This window comes from Camellia sinensis, chromosome 13 (genome assembly GCF_055761805.1).
Source record: "Camellia sinensis isolate YWXY chromosome 13, ASM5576180v1, whole genome shotgun sequence".
In the NCBI taxonomy this organism is placed as follows: domain Eukaryota; kingdom Viridiplantae; phylum Streptophyta; class Magnoliopsida; order Ericales; family Theaceae; genus Camellia; species Camellia sinensis.
In genome coordinates, this window is record NC_138973.1 from 49,781,557 (window position 1) to 49,799,803 (window position 18,247).

Here is an 18,247-nt window from a genome sequence, read left to right on the forward strand (position 1 = left end):
GCAAAATGGGGTTTTTAACCCCAAGGCTTGTGGGAGTTTCAATATCTCAACATGAATTTTCTAAATTTTTTATTAAAAAAAAAACTCAGCATTTATTGATTTGATCAAAATCCCCTGATCAGCATTTATTAACTTTTTTCAATCCACATGCTTGCATTTATTGATTTGGTCAAAATCTCCTGATCTGCATTTAAAATCCCCTCATACAAATAAGTATAGATACAATCTGTGTATAGTTACTGCAGTACCCATTTTAACTTCTCTCATACACTATGGTTAGTGATAAGATTGTTAAATTATTTTTATAAAAAATCTTAAAAAACATAATTTATATATTAAAAAAATCTAAAACAAATATAAATATTTATAATTATCCCGTGCATAACACGGGTGATAAGCTAGGCTATACTATATATTAACCAAAAGGGAGTTTTTAACCCTAAGCCTTGTGGGAGCTCCAATATCCCAATCTAAATTTCTTGGTTTTTTGATTTAAAAAAAAAATCTTAGCATTTACTTTTAATATACAAATTATTATTTTTAGATTTTTTATAAAAATAATTTAACAATTTTATCACTAACCATAGTGTATGTGAGAAGTTGAAAATGGTGCTACAGTAACTATGCACGGATTGTATCTATAAATATTTGTATGGGGGACTTTTGACCAAAGCTCTCAAAAAGGCATGTGGATTGAAAAAAGTTAATAAATGCTGATCAGAGAATCTTGACCAAATCAATAAATGTAGGCATGCGGATTGGAAAAAATTAATAAATGCTGAGTTTTTTTTTTTTAAATCAAAAATTTAGAAAATTAAGATTAGGATATTGAAGCTCCCACAAGGCTTGGGGGTTAGAAACCCCCTTTTCCTTATATATAGACTAGCATATTACTCATGCTATGCACGGATTGTGTTTACAATTATCTATATATGTGAATTGTAATTTTTAAATGTGTTCTTTTTTTTAAAATGTCTTCTTTTTTTTCATTTTTTATATTATATTAAAATTTAATATTTTGATAATAATCATATGTGTTGAACTTTTCAAGGAATTAAATGTCTTTTTTTTTATTATATTATATTAAAATTTAATATTTTGATAATAATCATATGTGTTGGACTTTTCAAGTAATTTTTTTTATGCTTATTCTTAATACATTAAAGTGTTATTATGAGGGATAATAATCATATGTGTTAGGACTTTTCAAGGAATTCATGTGTTGGATTTCAAAGAATTTTTTTTATGTTTGTTCTTAATGCATTGAAGTGTTATTATGAGGGTAAGACTTGGGAGTTGGGAGAAGTTAATAAATGCTAAGATTTTTTTTTTAAATCAAGAAATTTAGATTGGGAGATTGGAGCTGTGAATTGTGATTTTAATTTTTTTTTAAATGTCTTCTTTTTTTTCATTTTTTATATTATATTAAAGTTTAATATTTTGATAATAATCATATGTGTTGGACTTTTCAAGAAATTTTTTTATACTTGTTCTTAATGCATTAAAGTGTTATTATGAGGGATAATAATCATATGTGTTAGGACTTTTCAAGGAATTCATATGTGTTGGATGTCAAAGAATTTCTTTTATGCTTGTTCTTAATGCATTAAAGTGTTGTTATGAGGGTAAAACTTGGGAGTTTGGAGAAGTTAACAAATGCTAATATTTTTTTTTTAATCAAAAAATCAGGAAATGTAAATTGGGAGATTGGAGCTCCCACAAGGCTTAGGGTTAAAAACCCCCTTTTGCTTAATATATGGTATAGATAATGTATATAATATAATATATATATATATATATATAGATTATAAGATGAGAGAAATAAAGTGCTATCTTATTATAATGGAAGAGATCTTATAAAAAAAAACGTGTAGACATGAATGCCCTCATATTTTATTGTGTTTACAATTATCTATATATGTGAATTGTGATTTTTAATTTTTTTTAAATGCTTTCTTTTTTTCCTTTTTTTGTATTATATTAAAGTTTAATATTTTGATAATAATCATATGTGTTGGACTTTTCAAGAAATTTTTTTTATGTTTGTTTTTAATGCATTAAAGTGTTATTATGAAAGATAATAATTATATGTGTTGGGACTTTTCAAGGAACTCATATGTGTTGGATTTCAAAGAATTTTTTTTATGCTTGTTCTTAATGCATTAAAGTGTTATTATGAGGATAAGACTTAGGAGTTGAGAGATGTTAATAAATGCTAAGATTTTTTTTAAAAAATAAAAAAATCAAGAAATTTAGATTGGGAGATTGGAGCTCCCACAAGGCTTGGGGTTAAAAACCCCCTTTCGCTTAATATATAGATGTAGATATAGATATAGATATAGATATAGATAGATAGATAGATATAGATACCCGTGCTATGCATGGGATAATTATAAATATTTATATTTGTTTTAGATTTTTTCAATATATAAATTATGTTTTTACAGATTTTTTATAAAAATAATTTAACAATCTTATCACTAACCATAATGCATGGGAAAAGTTGAAAAGGGTACTGCAGTAACTATGCACTGGTTGTATCTATAATTATCTGTATGAGGGGATTTTTTTTTTTTTGTTACAGGAAAATCCTCCCACTCTCCCGCAGGTCCAGGGTAGCGCCTCTTGCATAGATCACCAAGGTGTCCTGTTGTCCGTCCCGAGATAGGATTTTAAATGCTAATTAGAGAATTTTGACCAAATCAATAAATGCAAGCTTGTAGAAAGACACGTGGATTGAAAAAAAGTAATAAATGCCGTTCATGGGATATATATGTGAATTGTGATTTTTAAATGTCTTCTTTTTTTTTATATATTTTATTAAATTTTAATATTTTGATAATAATCATATGTGTTGGACTTTTCAATGAATTAAATGTCTTGTTTTTTTATATTATAATAAGCATATGTGTTGTACTTTTTAAGAAATTTTTTTATGCTTGTTCTTAATGCATTAAAGTGTTATTATAAGGGATAACAATTATATGTGTTGGGACTTTTTAAGGAATTCATATGTATTGGACTTTTTAAGGAATTTTTTTTTTATACTTATTCTTAATCCATTAAAGTATTATTATAAGGATAATGCTTGGGGGTTGTGAGAAATTAATAAATACTAAGGTTTTTTTTTTAAATCAAAAAATCAAGAAATTTAGATTGGAATATTGGAACTCCTACAAAACTTGTGGGTTAGACATAGATATAAATAAATAGATAGATATAGATATAGATATTCATATTTGTTTTAAATTTTTTTTAATATACAAATTATTTGTTTTGGAAAAGGTACTGCATAATTATGAGAGAAGTCAAAAAGTCTTGTAGGTTGAGAGAAGTTAATAAATGTTGAGGTTAATTTTTGTTTTTTTAAAAAACAAAAAATTAGAAAATTAGGATTGGCATATTGGAGCTCCCATAGGCCTTGGGGGTTAGAAACCTCCTTTTGTTTAATATATAGTATAAACTAGTCTATCACCCGTGCTATGTACGAGATAATTATAGATATTTATATTTGTGTTAGATTTTTTTTAATATATAAATTATGTTTTTAAAGATTTTTTATAAAAATAATTTAACAATCTTATCATTAACTATAGTGTATGAGAGAAGTTGAAAAGGGTACTGTAGTAACTATACATGGTTTGTATCTATAATTATTTGTATGAGGGGATTTTAAATGCTGATTAGGGGATTTTGACCAAATTAATAAATGCAGGTATTGGGAAAGACATGTGGATTGAAAAAAGTTAATAAATGCTAATCAGAGAATTTTGACCAAATCAATAAATGCTGAATTTTTTTTTTAATAAAAAATTTAGAAAATTCAGATTGGGATATTGGAACTCCCACAAGCCTTGGGGGTTAAAAACCCCATTTTGCTTAATATATAGTATATATATACTAGTGGTAATCCGTACTATGCGTGAGACTCTATAAATTTTAAAAAAATCATTATAAATATGTTGAAGTAATTTAATATTTTGTCTTGTGATATACATGAAATTTATAAGTTAATTTTTTTGTTTATAACTTTTTAAATTATTAGTTAAAAAAATTAAAAATAAATATATAAATCTATTTAGTGCAATTTTGATAATTTGTAATTAAAAAAAAAAGTTAAACCTAATTAAATGAGGTTATATGAGTTATGATATATATCTTCTTGTTATAAAAATATACAAATTTAAAAAATAAAAATAAAGGAACAAAAATGTGTCGTTTTTGGATGTGTGTTGTCAAATTTGTTTTGTGGACATAAACAATTGATGTTTCAATTTAAAAAATTAAAAAGTATAAAAAAAAATAGATTGAATTTTTTGGAGATAAAAAAAGCTATCTAACTACTCTATGTACTATTTTAAAATGGACTATTCTAATCACATAAAAAAATAGAAATTATATTTGGAGATTAGCCCCATATATTATGCTATTACATACAAATATAGCGGTAACAAATTAATTAATATATATGAAAAGTTATACTAAGCTTTCATTTTCAATTAATTAAATTATGATTAATAAACTAACAAATAGTAGTAATGGTATAATAGGATAGAGAGAGGACAAAAAAAAAAAAAAAAAAAACACAATGATATTTAAAAGTTTTAAATTTACCTATGTTATAACACAATCTTGAATTCCCAATAAATCTTTATATTTTCTATAAAATAAAATGACAATAAAAAATAAAAAATTCGATACCCATTTCTTTACTTCAATTTTACCGTTTTAATTGGGAAAAAAAAATCCAATCATAATCTTTGGCACAAAATGGGCATAGATACTTCGATTACAACCATCACCACCAATAATTCTTTTCCATCATGTAAACCTATAAACAAACACATAAATCTCACTAAAACCAAAACTAAAACCAAACCAATAATAGAGAAAGAGAATTACACAAGGAAAAAAAATAAAATTAGAAAACAAATAAATTTATGAAGTAGTAAGATATTACCCCCTAACAACTTAGACCTCGCATCGCCTAATCCGTCGGCTCCCCCGCCAATGCTTGCGAAATCTAAGAGTTGAGATGACTAATCAGATTATTCTTCACATAAAACTTGAAAATTAATTAATTTATCCAATTAAGTGATTTAAAATTTTGTTAGATATACATAAAAAAATAGATCATTATATTATTAAATCGTTAATCAAATTTAGATATTGTCATATCTTTTTGAGGTCTATATCTAAATTCTTATCTTCTTTATTTTTGTGTGGTTTCTATTTTTTTTTAAATATTATTTAAGATGGAGTTGTAGGTTTCTATTTTTTTTTTTAAATTTAATTTATCTATGGTTTCTATTTGTTTTTAATTATTATTATTTGGATAGGTTATGATGTGAGTTAGATATGTGATAAACTTGTGAGTTTTATTAATTTAAAGTATAATGATGTGAGATATTTTCAAATTAGATTTGTTTAGATAGATTTTAAAGATTTTCAAAATTTAAAATTAGATATTGAGAGGAAAAAGAAAGAATTTAACTGAATAAATAAAGATCAAATTTATTAATTTTATCGGTTTTTATATCTGATTTTTAATTTTTTTTATTTAGATTATGTTATAATATAATATATAAAATATAGATAGATACTCACAATTCTCATGAAAAAGTATTATATGATTTTTTGAGAGAGAGAAAAAGAAGGCAAGTTTTAATATTTTCTTCTGGAAATAGATGAGAGAAATTAGAATGGAGAGATTATGAAATATTTTTGTTATCTTTCATTTGAAATCCATAAATTAAAGAATAATTATTATTTCCAAAATAATTAAATATGTATGGGAGAAGTTGAAAAGGGCGGATAATTATTGTTTCCAAAATAATTAAATACGTATAGGAAAAGTTGAAAAGGTTGTGTATGGGAGAAGTCAATAAATGCTAAGGTTTATTTTTTAAAATTAAAAATTTAAGAAATTAAGATTGAGATATTGGAGCTCCTACAAGGCTTGTGATGTGAGTTAGAAACTCGTTTTTCCTTACATAATACTAGCCTATCACCCGTGCTATGCACGGGATAATTATAGATATTTATATTTGTTTTAATTTTTTTAAATATATAAATTATGTTTTTTAAGATTTTTTTTTTAAAATTTAACAATCTTATCACTAACCATAGTGTACAGGAGAAATTAAAAAGGCTGCTGCAGTAACTATGCACGGGCTGTATCTATAATTATTTGTATAAAGGGATTTTAAATTCTAATCAGGGATTTTGACCAAATCAATAAATGCAGGCATGTGGATTAGAAAAAGTTAATAAATGCTGATCAGGAAATTTCGATCAAATCAATAAATGCTGAGATTTTTTTTTTAAATCAAAAATTTAGAAAATTAAGATTGAGAGATTGGAGCTCCCACAAGGCTTGGGGTTTCGAAACCCCCTTTTTCTTAATATATTTACAATCTATACTATATATTAAGCAAAAGGTGGTTTTTAACCCCAAGTCTTGTGGGAGCTCCAATCTCCCAATCTAAATTTTTTGATTTTTTGATTTAAAAAAAAAAAAACTTAGCATTTATTAATTTCTTCCAACCCCCAAGTCTCACCATCATAATAGCACTTTAATGCATTAAGAACAACCAAAAAAAAAAAAATCTTTAAAATCCAACACTTATGAATTCCTTAAAAAGTCTCAACACATATGATTATTATCCCTCATAATAACACTTTAATGCATTAAGAACAAGCATAAAAAAAATTTCTTGAAAAGTTCAACACATATGATTATTATCAAAATATTAAACTTTAATATAATATAATAAAAAAAAGACATTTAATTCCTTGAAAAGTCTAACACATATGATTATTATCAAAATATTAAACTTTAATATAATATAATAAAAAAAAGACATTTAATTCCTTGAAAAGTCTAACACATATGATTATTATCAAAATATTAAACTTTAATATAATATAAAAAAGAAAATAAAGAAGACATTTAAAAATCGCAATTCACATATATAGATAATTGTAAATACAATCCGTACATAGCACGGGTGATATGCTAGTTATCTATATATGTGAATTGCGATTTTTAAATGTCTTTTTTTTTTAAATGTTTTCTTTTTTTCCTTTTTTATATTATATTAAAGTTTAATATTTTGATAATTATCATATGCGTTGGACTTTTCAAGAAATTAAATGTCTTCTTTTTTTTATTATATTATATTAAAGTTTAATATTTTGATAATAATCATATGTGTTGGACTTTTCAATAAAAAAATTTTATGCTTGTTCTTAATGCATTAAAGTGTTATTATGAGGGATAATAATCATATGTGTTGGGATTTTTCAAGGAATTCATATGTGTTGGATTTCAAAGAATTTTTTTTATGCTTGTTCTTAATGCATTAAAATATTATTATGAGGGTAAGACTTGGGGGTTGAGAGAAGTTAATAAATGCTAAGGTTTTTTTTTTTTAAAAATCAAAAAATCAAGAAATTTAGATTGGGAGATTGGAGCTCCCACAAGACTTGGGTTTAAAAACCCCCTTTTGCTTAATATATAGTACTAGTCTATCACCCGTGCTATGCACGGGATAATTATAGATATTTATATTTGTTTTAATTTTTTTAATATATAAATTATAATTTTTAAGATTTTTTATAAAAATAATTTAACAATTTTATCACTGACCATAGTGTACAGGAGAAATTAAAAAGGCTATGCAGTAACTATGCACGGGCTATATCTATAATTATTTGTATGAGGGGATTTTAAATGCTAATCAAGTATTTTGACTAAATCAATAAATGCAGGCATGTGAATTGAAAAAAGTTAATAAATGTTGATAAGGGGATTTCGACTAAATCAATAAATGCTGAGTTTTTTTTTTAATAAAAAATTTAGAAAATTAAGATTGAGATATTGGAGCTCCCACAAGGCTTGGGGTTTAGAAACCCCATTTTCCTTAATATATTTACAATTGTCTATATATGTGAATTGCGATTTTTAAATGTTTTTTTTTAATGTCTTATTTTTTCCCTTTTTTATATTGTATTAAAGTTTAATATTTTGATAATAATCATATGTGTTAGACTTTTCAAGGAATTAAGTGTCTTCTTTTTTTTATTATATTATATTAAAGTTTAATATTTTGATAATAATCATATGTGTTGGACTTTTCAATAAAAAAATTTTATGCTTGTTCTTAATGCATTAAAGTGTTATTATGAGGGATAATAATCATATGTGTTGAGACTTTTCAAGGAATTCATATGTGTTGGATTTCAAAGAATTTTTTTTATGCTTGTTCTTAATGCATTAAAATGCCATTATGAGGGTAAGACTTGGGGGTTAGGAGAAGTTAATAAATGCTAAGGTTTTTTTTTTTTTAAATTAAAAAATCAACAAATTTAGATTGGGAGATTGGAGCTCCCACAAGACTTGGGGTTAAAAACCCCCTTTTGCTTAACATATAGTATAGATACTAGCCTATCACCCGTGCTATGCACGGGATAATTATAGATATTTATATTTGTTTTAATTTTTTTTAATATATAAATTATATTTTTTAAGATTTTTTATAAAAATAATTTAACAATTTTATCACTGACCATAGTGTACAGGAGAAATTAAAAAGGCTACTGCAGTAACTATGCACGGGCTGTATCTATAATTATTTGTATGAGGGAATTTTAAATGCTAATCAGGTATTTTGACCAAATCAATAAATGCAGGCATGTGGATTGAAAAAAGTTAATAAATGCTGATAAGGGGATTTCGACTAAATCAATAAATGCTGAGTTTTTTTTTTTAATCAAAAATTTAAAAAATTAAGATTGAGATATTGGAGCTCCCACAAGGCTTGGGGTTTAGAAACCATTTTTCCTTAATATATTTACAATTATCTATATATGTGAATTGCGATTTTTAAATGTTTTTTTTAAAAAATGTCTTATTTTTTTCCTTGTTTATATTATATTAAAGTTTAATATTTTGATAATAATCATATGTGTTAGACTTTTCAAGGAATTAAGTGTCTTCTTTTTTTTTTATTATATTATATTAAAGTTTAATATTTTGATAATAATCATATGTGCTAGACTTTTCAAGAAATTTTTTTTTTATGTTTGTTCTTAATGCATTAAAGTGTTATTATGAGGGATAATAATCATATGAGTTGAGACTTTTCAAGGAATTCATATGTGTTGGATTTCAAATAATTTTTTTCATGCTTGTACTTAATGCATTAAAGTGTTATTATGAGGGTAAGACTTGGCGGTTGGGAGAAGTTAATAAATGCTAAGATTTTTTTTTTAAATCAAAAAATTAGGAAATTTAGATTGGGTGATTGGAGCTCCCACAAAGCTTGGGGTTAAAAATCCCCTTTTGCTTAATATATAGTATAGATACTAGCCTATCACCCGTGCTATACACGGGATAATTATAAATATTTATATTTGTTTTAATTTTTTTAATATATAAATTATATTTTTTAAGATTTTTTATAAAAATAATTTAACAATTTTATCACTAACCATAGTGTACATGAGAAATTAAAAAGGCTACTGCAGTAACTATACATGGGCTAAATTAGTATAGATTTTTTAATATCTATAATTAGTATTTTGATTTGGGTTTTTTTTATATTTGTTTTAGACTTTTTTGTAAATAATATATAAATTATGTTTTAAACTTTTTGTAACTATACATGGACTTTTTTATATTAGCATATATTTTTTAATATCTATAATTAATATTTATATTTGTTTTAGACTTCTTTTAGATTGAAAAAAAGTTAATAAATTATTAATTATAGATATTTTTTAATTATAGATATTTGTCAAAATCCCCTAATCAACATTTATTAACTTTTTTCAATCTACATGTCTGCATTTATTGATTTGGTCAAAATCTCCTGATTAATATTTAAAATCCCCTCATACAAATAATTATAGACAATCTGTGTATAATTACTGCAGCACCCTTTTCAACTTTTTTCATACACTATGGTTAGTGATAAGATTATTAAATTATTTTTATAAAAAATCTTAAAAATCATAATTTATATATTAAAAAAAGTCTAAAACAAATATAAAATATCTATAATTATCCTGATTTTTAAATGTCTTTTTTGTTAAATGCCTTTTTTTTCATTTTTTATATTATATTAAAGTTTAATATTTTGATAATAATCATATGTGTTGGACTTGTCAAGAAATTTTGTTTTTATGCTTGTTCTTAATACATTAAAGTGTTATTATGAGGAATAATAATCATATGTGTTGGGACTTTTCAAGGAATTCATATGTGTTGGATTTCAAAGAATTTTTTTTTTTATGTTTGTTCTTAATGCATTAAAGTATTATTATGAGGGTAAGACTTGGGGGTTGGGAGAAGTTAATAAATGTTAAGGTTTTTTTTTTAAAAAAAAAATCAAAAAATCAGGAAATTTAGATTGGGAGATTGGAGCTCCCACAAGGCTTGGGGTTAAAAACCCCATTTTTCTTAATATATAGTACTAGCATATCGCCCGTGCTGTGCACGGGATTAAATTTAAAAAAAAAAATATTTATAGTTATGTCAAACATATTTTTCAATTGTTAGCATAAAATATATGTAATTTCAAAAGAAAATATTGACATTGCATAATTAAAGTAATAAAAATAAGAATTTATTATATTTGTTCGAAATTCACTGAATAAGTAAAACAAAAAATAACTAAAATCTAAATTGTTGTGGACCTTCCATCAGCATTTCTGCATTGTCAACATGATAGTTAGTATTATAATTAATGAACAACACATATATTATGTATTTATAAAATGTTATAAAGTAAAAATTTTATGCTTACATGTTTTTTTTTTTTAATTTATTTAGAAATATTATGTAACGCCCCGACCCTTTACACGTCATCGATATTGTCCGCTTTGGGTCATGCCCGCACGGATTTGTTCTTCCCAATGGGTCACCCATCCTAGAACTACTCCAGCCTAAGCACGCTTAACTGGGGAGTTCTAATAGGGATTTCACCACTTGGGAAAAGGCCTCGATGCTATATAAGGGTCCAGGTTTTTACTTTTATAGCCCAGGAACTCCCCCTCCATTCCCGATGTGGGACACCAGGGCCTTACAATCCACCCCCTATAAGGCTGCACGTCCCCGTGCAGTAGCCTGCCAGCTCGCAAGCCCGCCCACATGCACCGAGAAACGCCAGGGGCCCACACTCGGTACTCCGAAGAGTCGGCTCTGATAACATTTGTAACACCCCGACCCTTCACACGTCATCGATATTGTCCGCTTTGGGCCACAGCCGCACGGATTTGTTCTTCCCAGTGGGTCACCCATCCTAGAACTGCTCCAGCTTAAGCACGCTTACCTATAGAGTTCTGTTAGGGATTTCACCACCCGGGAAAAGGCCTCGATGCTATATAAGGGTCCAGGTTTTTACTTTTATAGTGCAGGAACTCCCCCTCCATTCCCGATGTGGGACACCGGGGCCTTACAACTACCCCCCCTTAGGGCTGCACGTCCTCGTGCAGTAGCCTGCCAGCTCGCAAGCCCGCCCACATACACCGAGAGACGCCAGGGGCCCACACTCGGTACTCCGGAGAGTCGGCTCTGATACCATTTGTAACGCCCCGACCCTTTACACGTCATCGATATTGTCCGCTTTGGGCCACGTCCGCACGGATTTGTTCTTCCCAGTAGGTCACCCATCCTAGAACTACTCCAGCCTAAGCACGCTTAACTGGGGAGTTCTAACAGGGATTTCACCACTTGGGAAAAGGCCTCAATGCTATATAAGGTTCTAGGTTTTTACTTTTATAGCCCAAGAACTCCCCCTCCATTCCCGATGTGGGACACAGTTTGTAAGGCCCTGGTGTCCCACATCGGGAATGGAGGGGGAGTTCCTAGGCTATAAAAGTAAGAACCTAGACCCTTATATAGCATCGAGGCCTTTTCCCAAGTGGTGAAATCCCTATTAGAACTCCCCAGTTAAGCGTGCTTAGGCTGGAGTAGTTCTAGGATGGGTGACCCACTGGGAAGAACAAATTCGTGCGGGCGTGACCCAAAGAGGACAATATCGATGACGTGTAAAGGGTCGGGGCGTTACAAATGGTATCAGAGCCGACTCTTCGAAGTACCGAGTGTGGGCCCCTGGCGTCTCTCGGTGTATGTGGGCGGGCTTGCGAGCTGGCAGGCTACTGCACGGGGACATGCAGCCCTAAGCGGGGTAATTGTAAGGCCCCGGTGTCCCACATCGGGAATGTAGGGGGAGTTCCTGCGCTATAAAAGTAAAAACTTGGACCCTTATATAGCATCGAGGCCTTTTCCCAAGTGGTGAAATCCCTATTAGAACTCCCCAGTTAAGCGTGCTTAGGCTGGAGTAGTTCTAGGATGGGTGACCTACTGGGAAGAATAAATCCGTGCGGGCGTGACCCAAAGCGGACAATATCGATGACGTGTAAAGGGTCGGGGCGTTACAAATGGTATCAGAGCCGACTCTCCGGAGTACCGAGTGTGGGCCCCTGGCGTCTCTCGGTGCATGTGGGCGGACTTGAGAGCTGGCAGGCTACTGCACGAGGACGTGCAGCCTTATGGGGGTTGGATTGTAAGGCCCTAGTGTCCCACATCGGGAATGGAGGGGGAGTTCCTAGGCTATAAAAGTAAAAACCTAAACCCTTATATAGCATCGAGGCCTTTTCCCAAGTGGTGAAATCCCTATCAGAACTCCCCAGTTAAGCGTGCTTAGGCTGGAGTAGTTCTAGGATGGGTGACCCACTGGGAAGAACAAATCCGTGCGGGCGTGACCCAAAGCGGACAATATCGATGACGTGTAAAGGGTCGGGGCGTTACATATTGAACAAACTATAATCATATTTTTCTTTTTGTGAGTGTTTATGTTTATCTAACTTCAATCATATTAAAAAATAAAATTATAAACAAAATGAGATAACTTCAATCATATAAATCACAATTTTTTTTTATTTAACTACAATCATATCTAACTTCAATCATATTAAAAAATCAAATTATAAACAAAAGGAGATAATTTCAATCATACAAATCACAATTTTTCTCATAATAAAAAAATTGAAAAAAACCCGAATAAAATAGTAAATAAAAAAATTGTATGTAGAGTGCTGAGATTTGTAACTCAGGTTTGAAAGGATGCTCACTGGATTGCTCGTGGTTTGAAAGGGAAAGGATGTTCACCGATTGCTCATGGTTTGAAAGTGAGAAGTTGAAAGTAAAGAAGTGAGAAAGGCTGAAGTCGTTAAAAAGGGTGTGTTTTTTTTATAAAAATAAAATCAAAAAAAAAAAGTTAAAAAGGATGTGTATATAGGAGAAGTCAAAAAGACTTTGGAGAATTTAATAAATGCTGAGCTAAAACAAAAATTTTAATTAATGGAAACTACAATTTAATAAGCCAAGACATATATATATATATATATATAAATTTTACATTTGGAATACACGCAGACATCATAATACACTTAGAATATGGCAGAATTTTTCATTGGGCCATGGGGGACTCAATTAATAAGTTTGGTGTGCATAGGTTTTAATAGTAGAGGAGTTCACATTAGCCTATAGGCTTTGTTCCACTCATAGAGAATGAAAACTACAATTTAATGGGTCAAGACATATGATGGCAGAATTTTTCATTGGGCCACGAGGGACTCAATTAATAAGTTTGATGTGCATAGGCTTTAATTAAAGTATTCAATAGTACAAGAGTTCACATTAGCCTATAGGCTTTCTTCCAATCATAGAGTAGAGTATTGAAAAGGAAGTTAAAAAGACTTTGAAAATTTTAATAAATGCTGAGTTTTTTTTTTTAAAGGAAAAAATAAAAAATTTAGAAAATTCAGATTGGAGTATTGAAGCTCCCACAGGCCTTGAGGGTTAAAAACCCCCATTTGCTTAATATAATATATATATATATATAGACAGATAGATAAATAGATATAAATATTTATATTTATTTTAGATATTTTTTCAATATACAAATTATTTTTTTTATAAAAATAATTTAGCAATCTTATCACTAATCATAATGTATGAGAAAAGTTGAAAAGAGTGCTGCAATAACTATGAGAGAAGTCAAAAAGGCTTGTGGGTTAGAAGAAGTCAATAAATGTTGAGATTTAAAAAAAAAAATTAGAAAATTAAGATTAGAATATTGGAGCTCTCACAAGGCTTGTGGGTTAGAAACCCCATTTTCCTTATATAATACTATCCTATCACCCGTTCTATGCACGAGATAATTATAGATATTTATATTTGTTTTAATTTTTTTTAATATATAAATTATGTTTTTTAAGATTTTTTATAAAAATAATGTAACAATTTATCACTAACCATAGTGTACAGGAGAAATTAAAAAAGTTACTGCAGTAACTATGCATGGGTTGTATTTATAATTATTTGTATGAGGGGATTTTAAATGCTAATTAGAGATTTTGACCAAATCAATAAATGCAGGCATGTGGATTGAAAACAGTTAATAAACATTGATTAGGGGATTTTGACCAAATCAATAAATGCTGAGTTTTTTTTTTAAATAAAAAATTTTAAAAATTAAAATTGAGAGATTGGAGCTTCCACAAGGCTTGGGGTTTAGAAACCCCTTTTCCTTAATATATTTACAATTATTTATATATGTAAATTGTGATTTTTAAATGTCTTTTTTTTTTAAATGTCTTCTTTTTTTCCTTTTTTTATATTATATTAAAGTTTAATATTTTGATAATAATTATATGTGTTGGACTTTTCAAGAAATTAAATGTCTTTTTTTTATTATTTTATTATATTAAAGTTTAATAGTTTGATAATAATCATATGTGTTGGACTTTTCAAGGAAAAAAAAATCTTCTTTTTTTTATATTATATTAAAGTTTAATATTTTGATAATAATTATATATTATATTAAAATTTAATATTTTGACAATAATCATATGTGTTGGACTTTTCAAGGAATTAAATATCTTTTTTTTATTATATTATATTAAAGTTTAATATTTTGGTAATAATCATATGTGTTGGACTTTTCAAGAAATTTTTTTTATGATTGTTCTTAATGCATTAAAGTGTTATTATGAGGGGTAATAATCATATGTGTTGAAACTTTTCAAAGAATTCATATGTGTTGGATTTTAAAGAATTTTTTTTTATGCTTATTCTTAATACATTAAAGTGTTATTATGAGGATAAGACTTGGGGGTTGGGAGAAGTTAATAAATGTTAAGGTTTTTTTATAGCAATCCCGGGTTTTACTCCTTGTTGTACAGTGGTCCAGACCCGCTTCCTTGGACATTAGCAGTTGTTTCTATCTTGTTTACATCCTTTCATACTTTGTTTTTGAGTTATAGGATGTGTTGGGCAGGTTGTTACAGGATGGTTGTGTTTGGGAATAAATGGTTGCTGCCCAGGTTTTTGGTCTTTCGCTCGAGCGAGGAGTTTGTCGCTCGAGCGAGAGTTGCGTTTTGTTTCTGGTGGCTCGAGCTAGGGTTTCTTCGCTCGAGCGTGCGTCTGCGTCTCATTTGGACCTGAGAGCTATGGTTTTTGGCTCGAGCGAGCATTCATTCGCTCGAGTGAGCGAGGTGTATGTTTTCGAGTTCCTCGCTCGAGCGAGCATTCTGTCGCTCGAGCGTGCTTCTGGGTTGCAGACCTGAAGCTTTGAGTTTTTGGCTCGAGTGAGACTTTCTTCGCTTGATCGAGGGTTTCTTGTGTCTGGTCGCTCGAGCGACCAAGTCTTTGCTTGAGCGAGCCTGTTTTATATCAGTAGACAACAGCAATTTTAAACATCACTGTTTCATTCCCTTCTCATTTCAAACCCTAGATCCGAGACCCTCTCTCTCTAAACTTGCTCTCTCTCTAAGATTTGATCTCTCTATAGTGTGAATCTACCCTAGGGCCTTTGTTAAAAAGATAGAGGGTGTTGAGAGCTTTGTTTTAATCTGAAAAAGTTGGGATTTGGAGCACGTTGGATTTTGGTCTTCATCTCGGTTTGAGCTCAAACTTTGAGGTAGGGATATCCTACTCCTGTTTATGAACTTTGTCTTTGAATTTTAGCATTTTGATATGTTGGGGGGTTGTTGTGAAATTTTGAGAAAGTTTGGGGGTCTTTATGTAATTTTCATAAAAGAGGGGTTTTAACTAAATTGAACCCATGTATATTTGTAGCATTGAAAATGGAAATTTTGTTATGAAATTGATGGAAATGGGACCTTAGGGTCAGTGTTGAGAATTATGGAAAATTACCCTAATTGGTTTAATAGATTAATTTGTATAATTAATTTGAGAAATGAGGAATTGAATTGGAAATGTTGAAATTGGGAATGTATGGGATTAAAGGGTGTAGTTGGATCGTTTATCGCTCACCTAGTTGAAATGTTGATTTATTATCCATTTGGTGCATTTATTTTCTGTTTAGAAATAACTATTTTGGGCTATCAATGGAGGATAGTCTTGATTGTTGTAGACAATGCATGATGATTAGGCAAACGAAAACTAATCAATGGAATGTGTCATTGAGTATGACGGTTGAATGAATACATTAACTTTATGTATTGATTGATGATGTGTGTAGTAATTGTCTATATGCATTGTGTTGTGTTGGAGAAGATAGGGGATGTACTCCACGGTTTAGGGGAAGATAGGGGATGGACCTCTAAACCGGATATTGTGTGGGAGGAGATAGGGGATGGACTCCCTAGATACAGCTCATATGCTTATCTATTGATGTGTTGATACAGCACATATGCTTATCTTTGGAAATGTTGGTACAACTAATATGCTTATCTGTTGACGTGTTGACATAGCTAATATGCTTATCTATTGTGAAATGGGGAAAATGTTTAATATGAGTTACTGTCTCATATAAGTTGCTTGGTCAGGTTCTGAGCCATGGTTATGAATTGAGAAATGAATAAGAAATGGAAAATGAAAAGTAACACGAACTTGTATGTCATTAAACTATAATGTGTTAAAAGTGGAGGTACCAATGTTGGCCATCTATCAACTGCTAATCTTTTAGTCATTGTTCATAGTTGGTTTAGTGTATTTCTACTGGGTTGTGACTCACCCTATATGGGAACATCATTTTCAAGTACAGGTAGCATGCCACCTCCAAGGACATAGCTTGGGAGGCTAGAGGTTGACAGACTTTTTGGTGTTGCTTTCTTTTGATGTATTACATGTAAACTCAAGCCTAGAGCTTAATGTGTATATGAGTTAGTACTCATTTCTTGTAACCAAGTGTTGGCTTGGAAAGTTGTAAGCCCATAGGGCCTTTACTTTTGTTGTCAACATGTAATACTTTTGTAAGGAATTACTCTGATGAATAGAAGGATGTTGATCTTTTTATATCAATGCATGTCAATATTGATGGGTATAATGCTATTATTTTGAGGGCGTTATATTTTTTTTTAAATAAAAAAATCTGAAAATTTAGATTGAGAGATTGAAACTCCCACAAGACTTGGGGTTAAACCCCCCCCCCCTTTTGCTTAATATATAGTATGGATTGCGATTTTTAAATGTCTTTTTTTTTTAAATGTCTTCTTTTTTTCCTTTTTTATATTATATTAAAGTTTAATATTTTCATAATAATCATATGTGTTGGACTTTCCAATGAATTATATGTCTTCTTTTTTTATTATATTATATTACAATTTAATATTTTGATAATAATCATATGTGTTAGACTTTTCAAGAAAATTTTTTTATGCTTGTTCTTAATGCATTAAAGTATTATTATGAGGGATAATAATCATATGTGATGGGACTTTTCAAGGAATTCATATGTGTTGGATTTCAAAGATTTTTTTTTTTTTTTATGCTTGTTCTTAATGCATTAAAGTGTTGTTATGATGGTAAGACTTGGGAGTTGTTCTTAATGCATTAAAGTGTTGTTATGATGGTAAGACTTGGGGGTTGGGAGAAGTAAGTAAATGCTAAGGGTTTTTTTTTTTTAAATCAAAAAATTAGAAAATTTAGATTGGGAGATTGGAACTCCGACAAGGCTTAGGGTTAAAAACCCTCTTTTGCTTAATATATAGCATAGATTGTAACGCCCTCAAAATAATAACATTAAACCCATCAAATAAGACATTCATTGACATATGAAATAACAACATTCTTCTATTTATCAGAGTTTCATTACAAAAGTATTACATGTTAACAACAAAAGCAAAATGCCCTACGGGCTTACAGCTTCCCAAGTCAACACTTGGTTACAACAAAGAGTACTAACTCATTTACATATTAAGCCTTAGGCTT